We start from the raw sequence: 19,775 nt of genomic DNA, 5'->3' as shown, positions 1-19,775 counted from the left end.
GGGGAACCCCACGTCATTTTTTTTTTAAAATTGACGGCGGGGTTCCACTTAATATCCATACAAGACCTGAAGGGCCTGGTAATTGAATTTGGGGGGACCCCTACGCTTTTTTTTTATGAATGAATTCTCTCTGACAATTCATTATAGCCGCAAGTGATTTTTAAATGACTTTTTTTCCTTCAGAAATTACACTTAGTGCAGAGATAGTTCTAAGCACGGGAAACATGCGCTATTTCACAGGCATACTTTACACCCCCCCCCCCAATGTACAAAATTTAAAAAGGAATATTTCACTTTTATTGTTTCACTTTAAGCTTTATTAAATTCACTGCTCTTGAAAAAACGTCTGCTTTTAAAACTTTTTTTGCATTGATACATGTCCCCTGGGGCCGGACCCAGGTCCCCAAACACCTTTTAGGACAATAACTTGCATATTAGCCTTTAAAAGTAGCACTTTAGATTTCTCCCATAGACTTTAACAGGGTGTTTCGCGGCTTTTCGAATTTGCCGCGAACACCCCAATTTGTTCGTTGTTCGCCGAACAGGCAACTCGAACGTCCTCCCTAATGCACATGTGCGGGAGTGATGTCATCGTGCCCCCGGCCACTTATGCAGCCAGAGGCTATGAACCCGGAAGAAAAACTAGGTGAATTTGTCATCCGGCTTAGCACTTACATTGTGGTGCTGGAATGCTTTGTTCTAAGGCAGGGGTCTCCAAACGTTTTACTTCAGGGGCCGCATCATAAATTTCACAGATATTCGCGGGCTGAGTTATTTCAAAATTAATCTTCAGCCAAGAAATAGAATAGAATTTGAAAGGCTGCTCTCAGAGCCCGGAGCCTTGTGCACTTAGGCCCAGATTCTCGTGGGGCGGCGTAAATGTAGGCGGGCGTAGCGTATCGTAGTTACGCTACGCCACCGCAACTTAGAGAGGCAAGTGCTGTATTCACAAAGCACTTGCGTCTAAAGTTACGGCGGCGTAGCGTAATTGTGCCGGCGTAAGCACGCCTAAATCAAATGAGGAACAGGGGGCGTGTTTTATGTAAACAAATCATGACCCCACGTAAATGACGCTTTTTTCGAACGGCACATGCACGCGCATGCTCAGTATCACGTCGAATTTTCAAATTAAATTACACCTGCTTAATGCCTAGTCGACGTGAACGTAACTTACGTCCAGCCCCATTCACGGACGACTTACGCAAACTACGTAAAACACGATGCTGTTCGTACGTTTCCGACGTCCATACCTAACATGACTTACCCCTGGTTTATGAGGGGTAACTTTACGTCGGCGTATGTCTTACGTAAGCGGGGCGCACGTACGTTCGTGAATCGGCGTATCTAGCTCATTAGCATATTCGACGCGGAAATCTACGGAAGCGCCACCTAGCGGCCAGCGTAAATATGCAACTAAGATACGATGGTGTAAGATACTTACGCCGCTCGTATCTTAGCCGAATTTATGCGTAACTGATTCTAAGAATCAGCCGCATAGATACGACAGCTCTCATTCGGACTTACGATGGCATACATGGCGCTACGCCGTCGTAAGTCCTTTGAGAATCTGGGCCTTAGAATTTCGTCATACAGTACATCTGTGTCCCCTTTAGAGACTCCCTGCCAATTTCTGTCCCCGTCAGGCCTTGTACACACGGACGGACTGTCCGATGAAAACGGTCCGCCGGACCGTTTTCATCGGACATGTCCGCTGCCGATTTTGGTCTGATGGTTGTACACACCATCAAACCAAAATCCCCGCGGACAGGATACACGGTGACGTGGCCGCACCGTCGCTGCGACGATGACGTGGCGACGTGCGCAACCCTGGAAGCTCAATGCTTCCACGCATGCGTCTAATCACTTTGACGCATGCGAGGGCTTTCGGCCGAGCGGACATGTCCGGTAAGTCGTACAGACGACCGAGCATGTCCGACGGACAGGCTTCCAGCGGACATGTTTCTTAGCATGCTAAGAAACATTTGTCCGCTGGAAACCTGTCCGATCCGCCGGAAAATTGTCCAGTCGGACGTACAGACGACCGAACATGTCCGCTGAAACTGGTCTGCGGACCAGTTTCAGCAGACATGTTCGGTCGTGTGTACGAGGCCTCAGAGTCTCCTTACACATCATATTCTCATCATATTCTCATCATATTCATCATATTTATACTCATCATATTCTGCCTGCACATTTGTGTCTCAATTTAAAGCCATCCTCTCACATTTGTGTCCACATCAGAGACCCTTCCACACACTATCCTCAAAGCCACCTCCCCACACCCATTAAATGCCTCCTGCCCATTTGTGTCCCCATTAGAGCCCCCAAACTTGTGTCCCAATCAGAGCCCCCCTGCACAATTATGTCTCCCATCAGAGCCCCCCATCCTTGTGTCCCCTATCAGAGTCCACCTCCCACATTTGTATCCCACCAGAGACTCCTTGAACAACTGTGTCCCCATCATAATCCCCTCTGAATGTGTCTGTATCAGAGGCCCCCAAAATACTTGTGTGCCCTATCAGAGTCCTCCTCCCACATTTGTGTCGCCACCAGAGATTCCCTGAAAAACTGTGTCTCTATCTTAATCCCCCCTGAATATGTGTCTCTATCTTAATCCCCCTGAATATGTGTCTCCATCTTAATCCCCCCTGAATATGTGTCCCTATCTTAATCCCCCTTGAATGTGCCCCGATCAGAGTCCCCCCAAACACTTGTGCCCCAGAGTCCCCCCACATCAGAGTCCCCCCAAACAATTGTGTCCTCATCATAATCTCCCTGAATATGTGCCCCCATCAGAGCCCCCCCATCCTTGTGTCACTTACCAGAGTTCCCCTCCCACATTTGTGTCCCCATCTGAGACTCCATGAAAAACTGTGTCCCCATCATAATCCCCCCTGAATATGTGTCCCCATCAGAGCCCCCCCAGACACTTGTGTCCCCATTAGAGCCCCCCACACATGTGTCCTCTATCAGAATCCCCCCCACACTTGTGCCCCCATCAGAGCCCTCCTTCATATTTGTGTCTTCCATTACAGCTCGCTCCCTCCACACTTTTGTCCCCCATCACAGTCCCCCACTTCTCTTGCATCCCCAAGAGAGCACATTTCTTTCTCCATCAGTCTCCCTGCACCGTCCTATACTTCCCCTGTAGATCTGTGTACGTTACCGCTGATACTCCTCTGAAGGGCTGGCTGTAGTGAAGATTGACTGCACTTCCCGGCTCACGCTCAGCTGTTACACGTGCATGCTGTATGTGACATGACGGTGTTAAGGGCACTGAATTTAACTGTGGGCGGGAGGCAGGAGGAGCAGCTGGTCTGCAGTAAATGAATCTGAACTTCGTCTGGATTCTCGAGTTGCAGGACTTGCGCTGCACAGCCCTCACTGCCTGACAGTATGCAGAGCAAGCCCTGCAACCCGAGCAGTGACTGTTCCTGCAGTCTGTTGACTCTAGCTGTGGGCCGGAAGAAACGTCCTAGCGGGCTGGATGTGGCCCACAGGCTGTACTTTGGAGACCCCTGTTCTAAGGTAAGTCTAAATAATAAAAATAAAATAAGGTAACAAAAAAAAAAATTACAGGTTTCAGATAATGGTCATACTGGATAAGATTTACTAATACCGGTACACTCAGAATCTGGTGCAGCTGCACATGGTATTCAATTGGCTTCTAACCTCAGCTTGTTCAGTTAGGTTTTGGCAATAAAACCTGTTAGCTGATTGGTTTCTGCACAGAGCTGCACCACATTTTGCACTCTCCAGTCTTATGAATAACCCTGTAATGTTTGTAGAGGCTATACAGTATAAGTGTATATTTTACCTAATATCTTATAAAACTCTTTTTCTTTCCTGCATACAACACAAAGTGCAATGTACTCGATTAGTATATATTCACTTGATTAACTTGGGCCAGACAAAATAGTGTAAAGCAATATCAGCAGTTCAGACCTTGTGGCTGCCATCATCTACCTGACACCTTGTTTGGTTGCTCACCATGAACTGTTTATGAGAACAAGACAGCCTTATATTCAGTTGAAGAGGAGGTTCCCCCTCCTGCTCATATTACTTTAACAATACACCTGTAACCAGAAACATAAATTAACATGAGCTAATTAACTAATCCCTTAAAGCAGCCAATGTGACTCTGTGCCCACCTGGCAATTGTTATAATCAGGATTTCACTACAGGTCAGACTTGTCACCAAGCTTCACACAGTAGAGTATACATTATCATAAGTATAAACACAGGACACCTTCTCACAATAGCAGGAGCTCCAGTAGGGGTTGGCCCGTCTCCTACATTGTACAGAGGCAAATGTGATCAGCTCTTTCAATTAACATGTTGAGTTCAAAATCAAACAAACCAAGAATAGTCTTTATATATATATATATCCTGGGAGATATTGTGGATAAACATTATTGTCCGATTTTAAGTAATCCAAGTCATATTTTCTCAGTCACCCCATGCCCCTAATTGACACAGGGTGACTTAGACATAGGAGGTGCATGAGGAGCTGAAACAAGGGTTTCCCAAACTTTCCAAAGGATTCTGGGTTCCTCGGGCCTTCCCGTCACACACAAGTTGAAAGAAATTCTTTGTATAGAACTAAACTTTTTCTATTGATATTTCTACTTTAAAATCTTTTCTGATTTTGTAAGTGCAAATGGTAAACTGGTTAGTTAAATATCCAGTTTTCCTATTTTATTCATTGTTGAATGTTTGTATAGTGTTATAACAATAATAAAAAAATGAATTGGCTGGCTGAATTTGGCTTGAATGTTGCTGGATAATAAAGGTAGAGCTAATAGTATAGGCCACACCTTCCTACTAGGATATATGTCTCCAGGAAGACAGTAAACAGTATGTATGCTTCCCCTTTGAAAAGAAAGGGGAAGTATGTGTAATGAACATAGCATGACAACCTCCATTTTAAGTTCAGGACGCCATGTCATGGCTTAAAGAAAAAGTTTAAAAAACCTACACATAAGTTTAAGTGGTTCTTATCTGTAGACACCTTTCACCTAGTTAGTTACTTATGTATGATTAACATATGTATGGAGTTTTGCCTTGGCTCATGTTGGTTAAAGATAAATTAAGTATAGTTCTACAATACCTGTGTAAACACAAAAAGCAAGAAAGCATATATTTATAAAACATATGTTTTAGTTCACATCTATGTATTAACTGAACTTATAACACATACTACCTAATAGGAAATGATTAACCTGAATGTGTTTCTTTAAATATAACACGTATGAGTTTGGAAAACTCCTCCTTTGTCCCCTAGACCTGCATATATACCAGAGAAGTGGTGATGACTAAACAGATATCATATGATTACAAAGCATACTTGTGTCCTGTGTCATTATTTGATATCTCCAGGCCTGTGGGGCTTATGGAACTCTTTCCTGCATTGAACCTGAACCTGCCTGGGTGGTCTTACAACCAAAATTGCCAACAGATTAGGGAGCTCGTGTGGGAAAAAGCAAATTAACTGAGGTAAGATTTTTTTTGTCTTTATTGACTAAATATTTTCTTGCCTCAGCTCTGATTAAAGCTTTTAGTCCCATAAAATTAGTAGGGGATAAGAACCACGCCAGGAGGTTAATAAAAGGGTTTTTGGTAAACCCACAAAAGGGTTTTTGGTAAACCCACAAAAGGGTTTTTGGTAAACCGACAAAAGATAAGCAGTACTGGGAAGGAAAACTGGTTAATGAGGAAATAGACTCTGGCAGCCCCAAAACCTTTGCTTTTTCTTTCTGTTGCATAGAAGTATAAGAATAATTTATTGTGTGAATCAGAAGACTGTGTGGTAAGTCAGTCGTCTCCCACTGTCAATATGGGTCAGAAACAAAGTAAAGAAGATCCTCCCCCTCCTCCCAACCCAGGAGAAATGTGTACGGATTTTGTAGCTAGAATTTGTGGCACTAATTATGAACTTATAGTCCCATGGGTTTCAAATTTAGTGCGATGGACCGGAGCCTTACACAGTGTAGACCCGTTTCCCCAAAAAGGTAGTAATGCAGAATTCCACATGGATATGGTAAAAGTATTGTGTTTAGGAGATAAGAGATCTTTCCCTTTGTAGCCCGGGGACCCTCAATGGGCTATGGATTATATGGAAAAGGGAGCAGAGAATTGGTTAAAATATGTTTAAGTAAGGAAGATTATGACCAGAAACATAGAGAAGAAGCCGATAAAAAGAGAGTTGTCCCTGACCCAACAGCCCCACCCCTGCCAATAGTCAGTCATCCTCCACCCTCATATGTACATGTCTATCCGAGTTTAACAAAGGAAGATATTGATATTATGGCTGGACATCATGCAATCAGACAACGGCAGGCCCCCCCACTCCACAACCACAACAGCAGGCCCCCACTGCTCCACAACCACAGCGGCAGATCCCTCCCGCTCCACAACAAGATAGACAGCGCCTACAGAGGCAAGGACAGGAAGCCAGAGTTGAAGTAGCTGAACCAGAAGAAGATCAGGGAGCCATAGGAGGGGTAGTTTCACCACCTAGCCAAGAGCAGGAGGAAGAACAGGAAGACGATGGAAAAGGTAAAACACTTAGCCCCCTTAAAACATAGAGTGGAACGGTATATAGTAACACTAACCTTCAAGCGCCTTTCATGACCATTGGAAATGAAATATTGAAAAAAGTAATAGACATTGTGGACATTGACAGGATAGTGAAACATTGCCCCAAAACTCACCGCCTCTGCAGGAGGTACTTTAACTTGCTTAAAAAAGGCATTTAAGGGTAGAAATTACACACAGGCAGACATGCGCCTTATCACTAATGGTATTATAGGACACACCAGTTCCTGGAGCTGGGCAAATGTTCCAAGCATAAACACTATTGACACTGGAAATGCGGGAGCATATTGGTTAAACACAGTAGCAGTTAATAGCACCATGTGGACAGAATTAGAGGCTGAAATGATGAATGTATTTAAAAATAAAAGTTCCCTTCCTACTGCCATAGCATGCAAACAAAAGTCAGAAGAGACTGTAGTTGAGTTCTGGAAAAGGTTTCATGAAAATTGGACAACATAAGCTGGATTAGCTACAACTACTGATGTGGGAGCTTTGTTTATTCAAACTTATATGAATAATCTAAAACCCCAGTTTGCCTTGATGGTCAAACAGATGATATCTGAAAGGACCACAAAGATGATTGACCAATTTCAGGAAACTTTAATACAGAAAGAAGCAGCAGGATGTTTCGATGTAATAAGAGAGAAAGCTGTGAGTGCCCATTATCAGGCAGGGTGGCAGTTATAAATTTGTTCAAGACCTTCGAGCTGTAAATAACCTGGTGTGCGCTTATAGTGCCTGATGAGCCAATCACTCTCTTATCTCCATACCACCCGATGCAGAGTATTTTTCTGTGATTGAATTAACAAATGTATTTTTCAGCGTCCTTGTGGATGAGGAGACACAGCCAATCCTTGCTTTCTGTTTTTAAAACAAAATTTTTTTGCCAGATGACATGGTGTAGAATGCCCCAGGGTTATGTGGACTCCTCTGTAGTCTACTCAGTTGTGCCTCAGGCCACATTGCGGTCCTGGACTCCCTGCCATCGTTCTGTCCTTCTCCAATATGTTGATTGATATGTAACCTAAGCCAGGTAGCCTGCAAAGAGGATGGTTCAGATCTGCTACATTGGTTGGCAGAAAATGGTCATAAAGTTTCATGGGTTATTATTTTGTGCAAAAGACATTGATTGAAGAACTTTTCAGTATGTCACAGGATAGCATTTTTTGCCTGTAGTGATTCCCAAGATCCGGTCTGTATGATGTTACATTCTGGAAGCGAGAAGACCTGCAGACATGTTTGGCATGGGAAAATGAGAAGCCTGGGGACAAGAACCTGTAAGGGATTACCCTGCTCAGTAGCGAGACAAATCTGCGCCTTCCAGTAACTGTTAATGTTTAACCAGTTTGTTAAAGACGAGGAGATAAGAGCATTCCTACAGAGGTATTGTGACTCTGTCCCAGCAGGGACCAAGGCGACAAATGTTTTCAGGACTTTTAATGGCCAGAGGAAGTTCTGGGTCATGTTTAAGCCCAACAAGGAGGGAGTGGAGGATGCATCATCCCCATCAGGCTTTTTTTGGGGGGCGCAACCAGGGTTACCTAGGGTATCATGAAAAACCCTTATATTGTCGTCAGGGTTTTGCCTTTGGGCTTACAAAGAACCTGTGCTAAACAAGACAAACCTTCTGGAACTGCTTAAAGCCTGAGTATAAGTCATCAGATTGCAAAAGCGATATAACAGTGGCTGTCATCTTGCCAAGCAATGTTTCAAGGTGATGGACACAGCGGTCTCGGGTGCTCACAATGCCGAGACCAGGAAAGGTACTAGAAGGACAACATCTTATGCGGAGGTAGCAGGTGGAGTGCGTCCTGGTGTTGCAGAAGGGGCTTTGGTGCATCCAGCAGCCTCTGATCATGGACTGACAGAGCGTAGGACACTGGTGACTCAGTCTGGATCTTTCCCAGTGAAGCTGGGAATGGTCCCTATGTGGTAGAGGAGACAGCAGGAAAGTCCTTGGAGGCTGAGGGTGGAGCCCATGAGACCCAGGAAAAGGTGGAAGAGGAGGAGGAAGAGAGGAGATGGAGTTGGTGCAGGGCTCGCTGAAGAAGTTGAGCAGCGGCAGACGATGATGGGTCACAGGGAGGTGCAGAAGAGGACAGTTAAAAATATGGAGGAGGCATGGGGCAAGGCAGGGGTCTAGAGTGGAAAGTCAAGATTGAAGAAAGGATGGACTTTTTTTTTTCTTTTCTTGTTTTGTGGTATTTGTGATGTCTTGTGCGATGTGTCTTGTATAATATGTTTGTATTTCTAAAACTGAAAATTCTGGTAAATAAAATCTGATAAAAAAAAAAGAAAGAATGGACTTTTAAGGCATAATTAAAATCAATTTACATACATTTTATTATTTTAGCAAAAAGACATATATTTTGACAAATAAAAAAACACATATACCATAAATTGTAAGCGAAAAGAAAACCACTGGCCACCTAGTGGTCCAGTTAGTCCTTAATAGGTATAAAGTTCAACTAGATAAGTTCATTACATCCCTGAGACTGGTAAGTAACCCAGTATGATAGTACAATGGATAACCTGAGCAGGTAATGTCCTGGTGAGAATTTTTAAGAGGGTCATTTTAGACAACTTTATTCAAAACTGTTTTCTGAAAGGGGGAGGGGTGTGGGGGTCGAGATGGAGGTGTTAAAGAAAATTGGTATATTGAGGGGTAGAGTTGGATTAGAGATGAATGTGAGAAAGTGTGAGTTGGATCTGAATCTGAAGAGTATGAAAAGAGGGAAGACGCCTGGTAGGGATGGATTACCAATAGAGTTTTAAAATGCTTTTTGGCAATAGTGTTGAGCAGAATACGCCATATTCGATTTCGCGCTATATCACGAATATATAGCCGAATATTCGAGAAATATTCGCTAAATTCGAATATTCGTGATATTTTATCGAAATGAAATGTTTGCGAAATTTCGCTATTGCGAATGCGAAAATAATTGCAAAATTTCAACAACTGCGGTAGGAGCACTCTGATTGGCTCAGAATATTCGTGATATTTTATCGAAATTTCGCAAAATGCGAATGCGATATTTATTGCGGAATTTCGACAACTGCGGTAGGAGCCCTCTGATTGGCTCAGAATATTCGTGATATTTTATCGAAATTTCGCAAAATGCGAATGCGATATTTATTGCGGAATTTCGACAACTGCGGTAGGAGCCCTCTGATTGGCTCAGAATATTCGTGATATTTTATCGAAATTTCGCAAAATGCGAATGCGAAATTGATTGCGGAATTTCGACAACTGCGGTAGGAGCACTCTGATTGACTCTGATGCAAAAGAAGGGCGGAGAAAATAATCGCGCAATATTCCTATTGCCGAATATTCGCATTGCGAATATTCGGCAATATAAAATAATCGCTTCAGCTACTCGGCCCAAGGTCTCTAATCATACCAGCAATGCTTTTAGACGTAGATGGAGATCACTAGGATGTGATCTGTTCTAAAAATAAAATTGAAAAAAATCAGAATATTCGGAATAGCGAATATTGACCGCGAAATTCGAGATATTCGCGAATACTCGAATATGCCATATTCGAGCCGAATATTCGCAATACGAATATTCGTGAGCAACACTATTTGGCAAGTGATAGGTGAAAGTGTATTTGAGGTATGTGTGAAGGTTTTACAAGAGGGAACATTGTCTAAAAGTATGTCTGAGGGGTTTATTGTGTTGCTGTATAAAAAGGGAGATAAAAAGGATTTAATGAATTGGAGGCCAATATTACTGTAAATGTGGATTATAAACTGATTGCAGATTATTTGCATGGGGTGGTGGACACATTGGCTGGGGAAGAACAAATATGTGCTGTGTCTGGAAGGACGATTGCAGAAAATTTGTCTGTGTTGAGAAATGCGAGTGTATTGCAAGGAGAGGAAGCAAGCAGTGGTGGTATTAGCAGATATTGCATGGTTTTATGTTTAAAGTGCAAGAGAGTTGGGAATACCATCAAGAATGATTGGATGGATTAAAGATATGTATATGAGTGCTGTGAGTAAAGTGTAGGTGAACGGATGGTTGACAGAAGAAGTGTGTTTGGAGTCTGGGGTAAGGCAAGGGTGTCCGATATCTCCTGTGATGTTTGTGTTTGTCATGGAAACATTATTAACAATATTGGTGAAAGATAAGTGTATAAATGTGGTAGAGATTCCTGGAAGTGGAGGAAGGTGACTGAAAGTAATTGAGTATATGGATGATGTGTCAGTTGTGTATAAGGAATTGGCAAGTTTAAGGAGAGTGAGATTGGTGATAGATATTTTTTGTTGGGTTTAGTGTAAATGGGAATAAGAGTGAGTGTAAACTTTTTGGTGAGTGGGGGGAGGTTGAGCATGATGGGTGGAAGGTATGTAGAGGAAGTGTGAAAGTGTAAGGTGTAAAATGTCATAGTGAATTGTTTGTTTAGGAGGGAGAACTGGGGGAGGAGGTGGTACAGAAGGTGCAGAAAAATGTTTTACTTTTGGTCTAACCCCTTGGAGATGGCGCCTCCCAGTCTTTAAGGGGTTTAGGATGCCGGAAGGTGTGAGGGGGTTTATGATCATGTGCCCGCCACGATTGGCTGTCATATCGGTCACATGATCGGAAAGCTCACAAACACAAGTGACGATCGGGAGCTTTCCATTATCCACCGGTAACTGTGATGGGGTTGTGTATTTACACGAATTCACGCAAATATGCAATGCCTCAGCGTCAAGGCCCACTTGCCAAGAGGCCACATATTTTTGTGCCCCAGTGCTAAGTGGTTAAGAACTCTTTCAATGTACGGGAAAGTATTGATTATGAAAATGTTGGTCATCAAGGATGGAGAAATAAAGGCAAGAGAAATAATAAAGAGTAAGAGGAATGGTGGAAAGGGGATGGTATGGATTGAAAGGTTTTTGATTGTGAGATATGTAAGTATTTGTGTGAAATTAAGCATGCAGAAGAGTTTGAAAGGTCGAATGGTGAGATATGCAGCTGGGAGTGTATTGAGAAAGTGGAAGTTGGGTGATGTAGATTTAAAGAGCCATGTGTGTTTTGGAGCGCCATGGTTTTATGTGCGTATTGAAAGAAGTATTGACTGACTAGGTTTTGGTGAACTGTGTGAAAAAGAGTCTGAGGGATAGAAGGATTTTTTTTAATTAATTAAAAAAGGAAGTTTTGAGTGTGAGAGTATGTGTGGCAGGGCCGATCCTCCCTATAGGCTCACTTTGCAAGCCGCTTAGGGCCCAAAGCTGTGAAGGGTCCCCCAAATTACTAGAGGCTCCGCCTGGTGAGAAGTAATTTTCACCCCCTCACTCCACTTCTAAACTCGCTGGCTGAGTCATTTCCAACAGCATGACACCCCCTCCCCCCGCTTCTCAACTTTCTTTAATGTGACATATCACTGTCGTCAGCGCCCCCCGCTTCTCATTTTTAATGTGCCATGTCATTTTGCTTAGGGCCCCAGGGAGGTCAGGATCGGCACTGGTGTGTGGCCATGATTCGTGGATGGCTTTTTTCTTATGGTTATTGTGATAGAGTAGAGTTGGGCGCTAAAAATCCAAAAAGGATTTTGAAATTTAAAGCCTGGAGGTCCTGGAGTACCTCATTTTGTTTGGAGGTGGGAAAGTTTTGTAAATATGACTATATGAGGGTAATATACATTTATTAACAATGTTTTTTCTGTTCTTTTGTAGGGTAAGTTCAGGAGACAGTGGAGGGACAACATGGAGGAAGAGGATAGATGTGTTTTCTGTTGGTGGAGAGATAGGGAGTGTGTGTTAATAAGGATATATATAAAAATTTTAAGTTATATTAAGAGGGAAGGTGTGGGTAATTTTGTGTTTGGTGAAATATGGAGGGTGGATGCGTGGCTTTTGTAAAGATTTAAAGAAATATTATCTGATTACTGAAGTTATCTCTGGTTTATTAATCCGGACATTTAGGATGATTATGTGAATTGTTGAGCAATTGTTATTGATTATTTTTGTATTGTAAATTACATTTTTATGAAATATTTTAAACAAAAGAATAAATGGTTGATGATTTTTGCTTTACTGGGCTAATTAGGACTAGTCTTAGATTGTGACTGCAAGTAGATTTAGAGATTTTAGATTTAGGCTGAACTTCCACTACTGTATAAATAAAGACAGACTTAAATATACACAGAGTGCACCATAAGCATTGTGCTTTCTAAAAAGAAAGTACAGTAGACTCTATCTTTAATTATATTTCCAATTTTCCATAGATCCCCTGTTTGAACAAAGTAGGCAAGGAGTAAGGGGAAGGTAAATGAGTCACACATCTGACTTGGTTTGTGTAAATTGTGTAGCTTGTTTTGTGTACATTTGAATTTGAGCTATTGCGTCTGTTATTTATATATATTTTTTTACAAAGTTAAGATGCATGTGAAAAAGAGCCTTAGGCTGGCCATACATGTTCAATTTTCTTGTACAATTTTCCTTCAGATTTACCTTAAACTATCTAGTGCAAGACCCTGCCTAATTGGATACAACCTGTTCAGTTTTGACCTCATATTATATGATTTTTGGTAAATCTAAAGGAAAATTGTACAAGGAAATTGAACACGTATTGCCAGCCTAAATGTATATGTTAAATATTAATATGTACCTAACTGTTCATTTACACAATAATAAAGATATCTTCTATATAAATTTCTATATGTTCACTTAAGAAACTTGTTCCCTCATCATTTTACACTTTAGTATAAAAACAAGAAAACATGTGTCAGTTTTAATTTCCATGCCCACGCACTTGCTTTGTTACTTAAATATATTATGTTATGCTTTTTTTCTTCACAAGTGCCCCTAAAATGTAATTTAAATTAAGAATGTAGAATGCGCAAAAGAATTGCATTTGGACCATGTGAAATAACAGATACTGGTCTGAATTGAAACTATATTTCACCAAATTCACAAAATAAAATATTTTAAGGCCATGCAACAAATAATTGTTTGTGCTCACAAATGTTATTTAAACAGGCAATAGTTTGTGATTAGCAGACATTTTATCATACATTCACGTTTAGGATGCCTTGCTGGAAAAAAGTGACCAGAAAGTTTAACAGATGTATCTGGCTAATTTAAAAGCGTAAAAAACTATCTGTTACAGAAGGTCGATCTTTTAAGGCTCCTTTCTTGTGTATTAAAGATTTGCTAAGGATTGTACTGCCACCTAGTGTCCTTTTGAAAAAATTGCATCCACATTGCACAAGTAACTACCAAACGAAAAAACAGTGTGACACCCTCTGAGCAATATCATAAGAATGCCTTCTTAAAGCCTCTTTAAAGCCTCTTGGTGAGATAAATACAGTTCTGAAAGGACATCTAACTGTACCCATCTTATTGGGCTAGCCTGAGGATCCTATTTAAACCAAACAATTCATACCTGCAGAGCTGAAACTAGTGGGGAGCCTTAATGTGCCAGTGAGTCATACACTAACTCGGACTTAGATGATAGAAGTAGAGAAAAGTGATCTCTAAAGAATAACAGTTGTGTCCATGTACAGCCATGCCTCCAGCAAGACTACATTCAGTTTCTGCCAGGACACAGCTTAAAACAGCGCCCATTAAAAAGAACATATAAATTATAAGAAGAAAGGCCGCAAAATATAAGATTAACAAATCATAATACCTTTAACTAAAGTAAAACACATGGTAGTAGGTGAAACAATAACCTGCTTAAATGCAGCCTGGTGCATGTTCAGCATTTTATACAGCCTGCTAATGAATGCATATAGAAATGATTAAGTGCTTAACGCAGTATGAAAGGCATTAGGCAACAGTGCTTCTTGTACTTCCAGAAAAAAATGTAAATCTCTGAAAGTGGAAAGTGGGCAGACAAAATGAGCAATGGGCAGTAGAAAATTAAATTAGAGTAATAATGTATAATGCATAAGAATGGCACTGTTACCTGTGTGGCTTATCAATAGAAGGGTAGAGAATTAAAAATGGGGGCACATATCCACTTTCAATATCCAAGCTTTAAAGGTTTAGAAACACATTGCCAGGCAATGTCTGATTTATTCCTGGTGGAAAACAAAAGTGCTTTTGCTGAAAAGAAAGAAGAAAGAACCGTTAAATGTGTTTCGTTTTTTTTAGCCTACAGTGAAATGAATAATTTCCAAGATTTTCCATAATTTGCAGTTATTTTAAAATTTGCTATGGCAATAGTTGCGCCTTTGAAAATAAGTTATTTAGATGTTATAAGGGTTTTATAGGGATGCAGGCTACAACTTATGATTTGCTAAGGTAACTCTACTGCCCAAGGGTCGTGTGAAATGACCCTAAAGTGGCCTATAAGATATACACTCCAAATGTATCAGTTGATTTACTTGAAGTGGATGTAAACCCTAACATATACCCAGTGAAGTAAACAGCCTCAGATGATACACAGAGATTAAACAAATCTGCCTACATAAATTTTACTTGTATATCTGCTGTCTTCATCTTGCTATATTCTTTAGAAAGTTCAGATCGTGTTAGGAGATTTTCTCTTCCTGATCAGCACTGCAGTGAAGCCTGGGCATACAGCCAAGACAACTGACTGTAGGAAAGGCACGCACCACCTCTCCTCGTAGTTAGAGACTTTCAGAGATGATCGTTGAATAGTTCAGGGCTCTGCTAATCTATTTATAGCATCCTCCCCAACATAAAACTCAGACTGCTTTATCTCAGTTGACAGAGAACTTGTCAGAAGTTATCAGGCTGATAACAGAAGAACGGAGCAGGAGACAGCTATGGGACTTAGGGCTTTGAAGAGAGATAAGAAAATACTGCAGACAGCGCAGCCTATGGCATTAGGGTGTGCACACCAAAGCTCAAACACACATGCGTGTGTAATATACTGTATATGGCAGTGGGCAAGTCAGTAGTCAGTAGGGCTTTGTCAGCAGGGCAGAGATTGGTGTCAGTGTCTTTATTTGTATTATTATTATAATTTTTTTACAATTTTTTTATTATATATATATATATATATTTTTTAGGAGCCCTGTTGGGGGGCTTTGGTGAAACATCAGTGGTCTAAACAGACCCCTGATGTCTAACTTTTGAGACAGAGAAAGGGACTGAGGACGGAGATTCCCCAGTCCCTTTCTCTGCAGCCAGGCAGCAGGGGGAATCTGCACAGTACAGGGTGATTAGGGTGTGCCCAGGCACACCTTACAGCCTATGTGCGCACGCCTATGACTCCAGATATATGTGCCCATTCTTCTCCCAGGTCTGAATCCTTGCAAGTAGAAGGTTTAACTGCTTGCCGACCGCAGTTAGACGGCGGCAGGTCGGCTCTGCTGGGCGAGAGCACGTAGCTATACGTCACCTCTCCCAGCAGCCAATAGGGGCGCGCGTGGGCACCCGCGATCGCTCATTACAGAGCGAGAACCGGGAGCTGTGTGTGTAAACACACAGCTCCCGGTCCTGTCAGGGGAGGAAATGACCTATCGTCTGTTCATACAATGTATGAACAGTGATTTGTCATTTTCCCATGTCAGTCCACCCCCCCTTCAGTTAGAACACACCCAGGGAACATGATTAACCCCTTCCTCGCCCCCTAGTGTTAACCCCTTCACTGCCAGTGGCATTTTTATAGTAATCAATGCATTTTTATAGCACTGATCGCTATAAAAATGCCAATGGTCCCAAAAATGTGTCAGAAGTGTCCGCCATAATGTCGCAGTACCGAAAAAAATCGCTGATCGCCGCCATTACTAGTTAAAAAAAAATATTAAGAAAAATGCCATAAAACTATCCCCTATTTTGTAAACGCTATAACTTTTGCGCAAACCATTCAATAAATGCCTATTGCGATTATTTTTTACAAAAAATATGTAGACGAATACGTATCGGCCTAAACTGAGGAAAAAAATAGTTTTTTTAAATATTTTTGGGGGATATTTATTATAGCAAAAAGTAAAAGATATTATTTTTTTTCAAAATTGTCGCTCTATTTTTGTTTATAGCGCAAAAACTAAAAACCGCAGAGGTGATCAAATACCACCAAAAGAAAGCTCTATTTGTGGGGAAAAAGGGACGTCAGTTAAAGTGACGCAGTGCTGAATCGCAAAAAGTGCCCTGGTCTTTGACCAGCAATATGGTCCGGGGGTTAAGTGGTTAAGGAAATGGACACCAGTCACATTAGTAGGGTTTTTAAAGCTTTGTTGCTGAGTGCTCAAGGGGGAGAAAGTGAAGAAACAGGATACCCAAAACACAATATACTCTGTGGCACCAATGTGCAAGGGGATATTGCAGTACAAGTAGTGACTAGAAAATACAGGAGTTATTGAGTTCTTCCTGCTGTGTTGAGTATAGGACCACAGCCAGGAAATATGATGTATTGTGCTACCCTGTGGTAGGGTTATTTCTCCAAGCAGGGTGCAAGACCAAACACCAGACTTGAACTAAAGGAAAATATAGCAGTCTTCCCCATAGACTTTTAAAGGGTGTTCCGCGGCTTTCGAATTTGCCGCGAATACCCCAAATTGTTCGCTATTCGGACAAACAGGCGAACACCCAATGTCCGAGTCGAACTTACGTTTGACTCGAAGATAAAACTCATCCCTAATCAGCACTCTGCTAATCTATTTATAGCATCCCCGAACACAAAACTCCAGCTGCTTTTATCATATGTGATGGAGAACTTGTCAGGAGTTATCAGGCTGATAACAGAAGAACAGAGCAGCAGCCAGCTACAGGACACAGTGCTTTGAATGAATGAATGAATGAAAAACTTATATAGCACGGCACATGCGAACTGAATCGCCTCTGGGCGCTTGATGTTTCGTGTCTCATGACATCAAAAGAGCAGAGTTTTAATCTGTCTTCTGAAAGTCAGGTGGTTTTCCTCCAACCGAATGCTGGTTGGTAAAGCGTTCCATAGTCTCGGACCTTGAAAAGCAAACCTTCTTTCTCCTTTGGACTTGTATTTGGTTTTTGGCACCTTGACCAGATTTTGGTCAGTGGATCGCAGAACGCGATTAGAATTGTGAGGTTCTATCTTGTCGCAAAGATATTGCGGCGCCTTCCCATGGATGCACTTATGTGTCAGGCAGAGTGCTTTAAATACAATTCTGTCTTTTACTGGCAGCCAGTGAAGGCTTCTCAGCGAAGGTGAGATTGATTCCCATGTCCTTTTCCCAGTCACCAGTCTGGCGGCCGTATTCTGTACGACTTGCAGACGAGCGATTTGGTACTTTGGGAGCCCGAGGTAAAGGGCATTTGCATAGTCCAGTCTGGAATTCACGATTGTTCCCACAACGACTGCTACGTCTTCTTTGGGGATAAATGGAATAAGTCTGCGTAGTAGGCGCAACAAATGGTGCGATCCGCTGACTACTGACCCTATTTGTGCGTCCATTGTCATGAAGGTGTCAAAAATGACTCCTAGACTTTTGACTTTGGAGCTAGGGGTCATGATTTGTCCCAGAATGGGCGATGGTGTCCAGGTTGTTGCCAGTTGACTCTTTCGGCTGGCGTGAAACATAAGAAGTTCTGTTTTGGAACTGTTGAGTTTAAGATAACTCTTAGGCCTCGTACTCACGACCAAACATGTCTGCTGAAACTGGTCCGCGGACCAGTTTCAGCGAACATGTTCGTTCGTGTGTAGGCAGTAACGTACAGAATTCCAGCAAACAATCGTCGGCCAGACCGTTTTCCAACGAACAACTGTTTCCTGGTCTTGCTTTAAAACAGTCTGCTGGAATCGTGTCCGTCAGACATGTTCGGTCGTCTGTACACAAAAGCAGCGTACAAAAACCCCGCGCATGCTCAGTCCAAATGAGGAGACGGGAGCGCTCGTTCAGGTAAAACTCGCGTTTGTTTGGGATATGGCACATTCGTCATTAGAAACCTTTTATTCTAGCAAGAGAACAATGTCTTAAAAAGGCGCACTAAACCACATTTTAAAGCCTCGTTTTATTAATTCTTCTCTTGCTAGAATAACCCCGTTCTCTTGCTGATGCAATTTCAATAGAGTTGTCCCATACTGAAATGTCACATTTCTTGCTTGTGATGTAATCCTTTAATAATGTTTTCTATGCCAGACGTGTGTTTTGGTTGGTGGTCCTCCATAATTTAGAGTAGTCATTTTTGTAAAGGAATGTGCATTTTTTTAATTTTTTTTTTTGTTTCTAGTTATGTCACCATTTAAACTATTTTTTTTTTACATGTTTTTTTCATTTTTTTTTTTTTTTTTGGTGTTTCATTAGAGAATATTAAACCATGTTGGCACACCAAATGTCCCCCCCCCCCCCAAGGAGTGTGTCCTTTGTAAATTACCCATTGTATATTTATTAAAGGTTTGCTGCCTAATAATCCCCACAGTATATCAAACAATAGACATGTTTTCAAATGAAAGCAAAAAGCCTTTTATTCAGGCAAATGTCATCACAAAAAATAAAAAGAACGGCAGCACTAGAATAGATAGCAAACTATATGCAAACTTGCATTTCCAACATGGTGAAGGATAAACTTCCAAGCCTCAGGAGCCAAACACAAAAATATGAAGCAGCAGCACACAAACAAAGGAACCCAAACTGTGGTAGTACAAACAAGATGTCCTTTATGTGGAAGGAAATGGAAGGCAGAAAATCAACGTTTCCTCCTCTTTCCAGCCTTCCCTCCAGGCAGCCTTCCAGCGGATCGAACACGGGGTCTTGCAGGTGGGGTTGATGTGGCAGCAGGAGGATGGTGTTCCGCAAGCCGGGCCGGGTCACATAGCCCAGTGTCTGGGGTCAGCAGGCCCCTCTGCATCCACCAAAGGACCTGGTTCATCAGGGCCTTTGCCAGTCTTCTCTGGTCCTCCTCCCCTTCATTTAAATCATGGGCCAATGAGGCACTGAAGGCCTCTGTGGGGTTGAGGGGGGCCCTCATGATGGCGCTTGCCTCCTGGATCATGCGGAGGCTTGCCTCCTCCACAGGCCTCAACTGCCTCCTTCGGCCTGATGGCCTCACCTGGGGGGGAGAAGACTGGCTGGTGGTGGTTCTCCTGGCCGGGTGGACCTGCTGCAGGCCACTGGGCCCAGCCTCCTCCTGGCTGCCACTGACCCCGGCCTCCTCCTGGCTGCCACTGACCCCGGCCTCCTCCTGGCTGCCACTGACCCCGGCCTCCTCCTGGCTGACAGACACCTGAGGATCTGCCACCTCCTGGCTGATCTCTTCTTCCTGTGTGGAAAAAAAAGGAATTTTTTTACAATTTCGC

This window comes from Rana temporaria, chromosome 2 (assembly GCF_905171775.1).
Source record: "Rana temporaria chromosome 2, aRanTem1.1, whole genome shotgun sequence".
Taxonomy (NCBI): domain Eukaryota; kingdom Metazoa; phylum Chordata; class Amphibia; order Anura; family Ranidae; genus Rana; species Rana temporaria.
Note: the sequence above shows the minus strand (reverse complement) of the source record.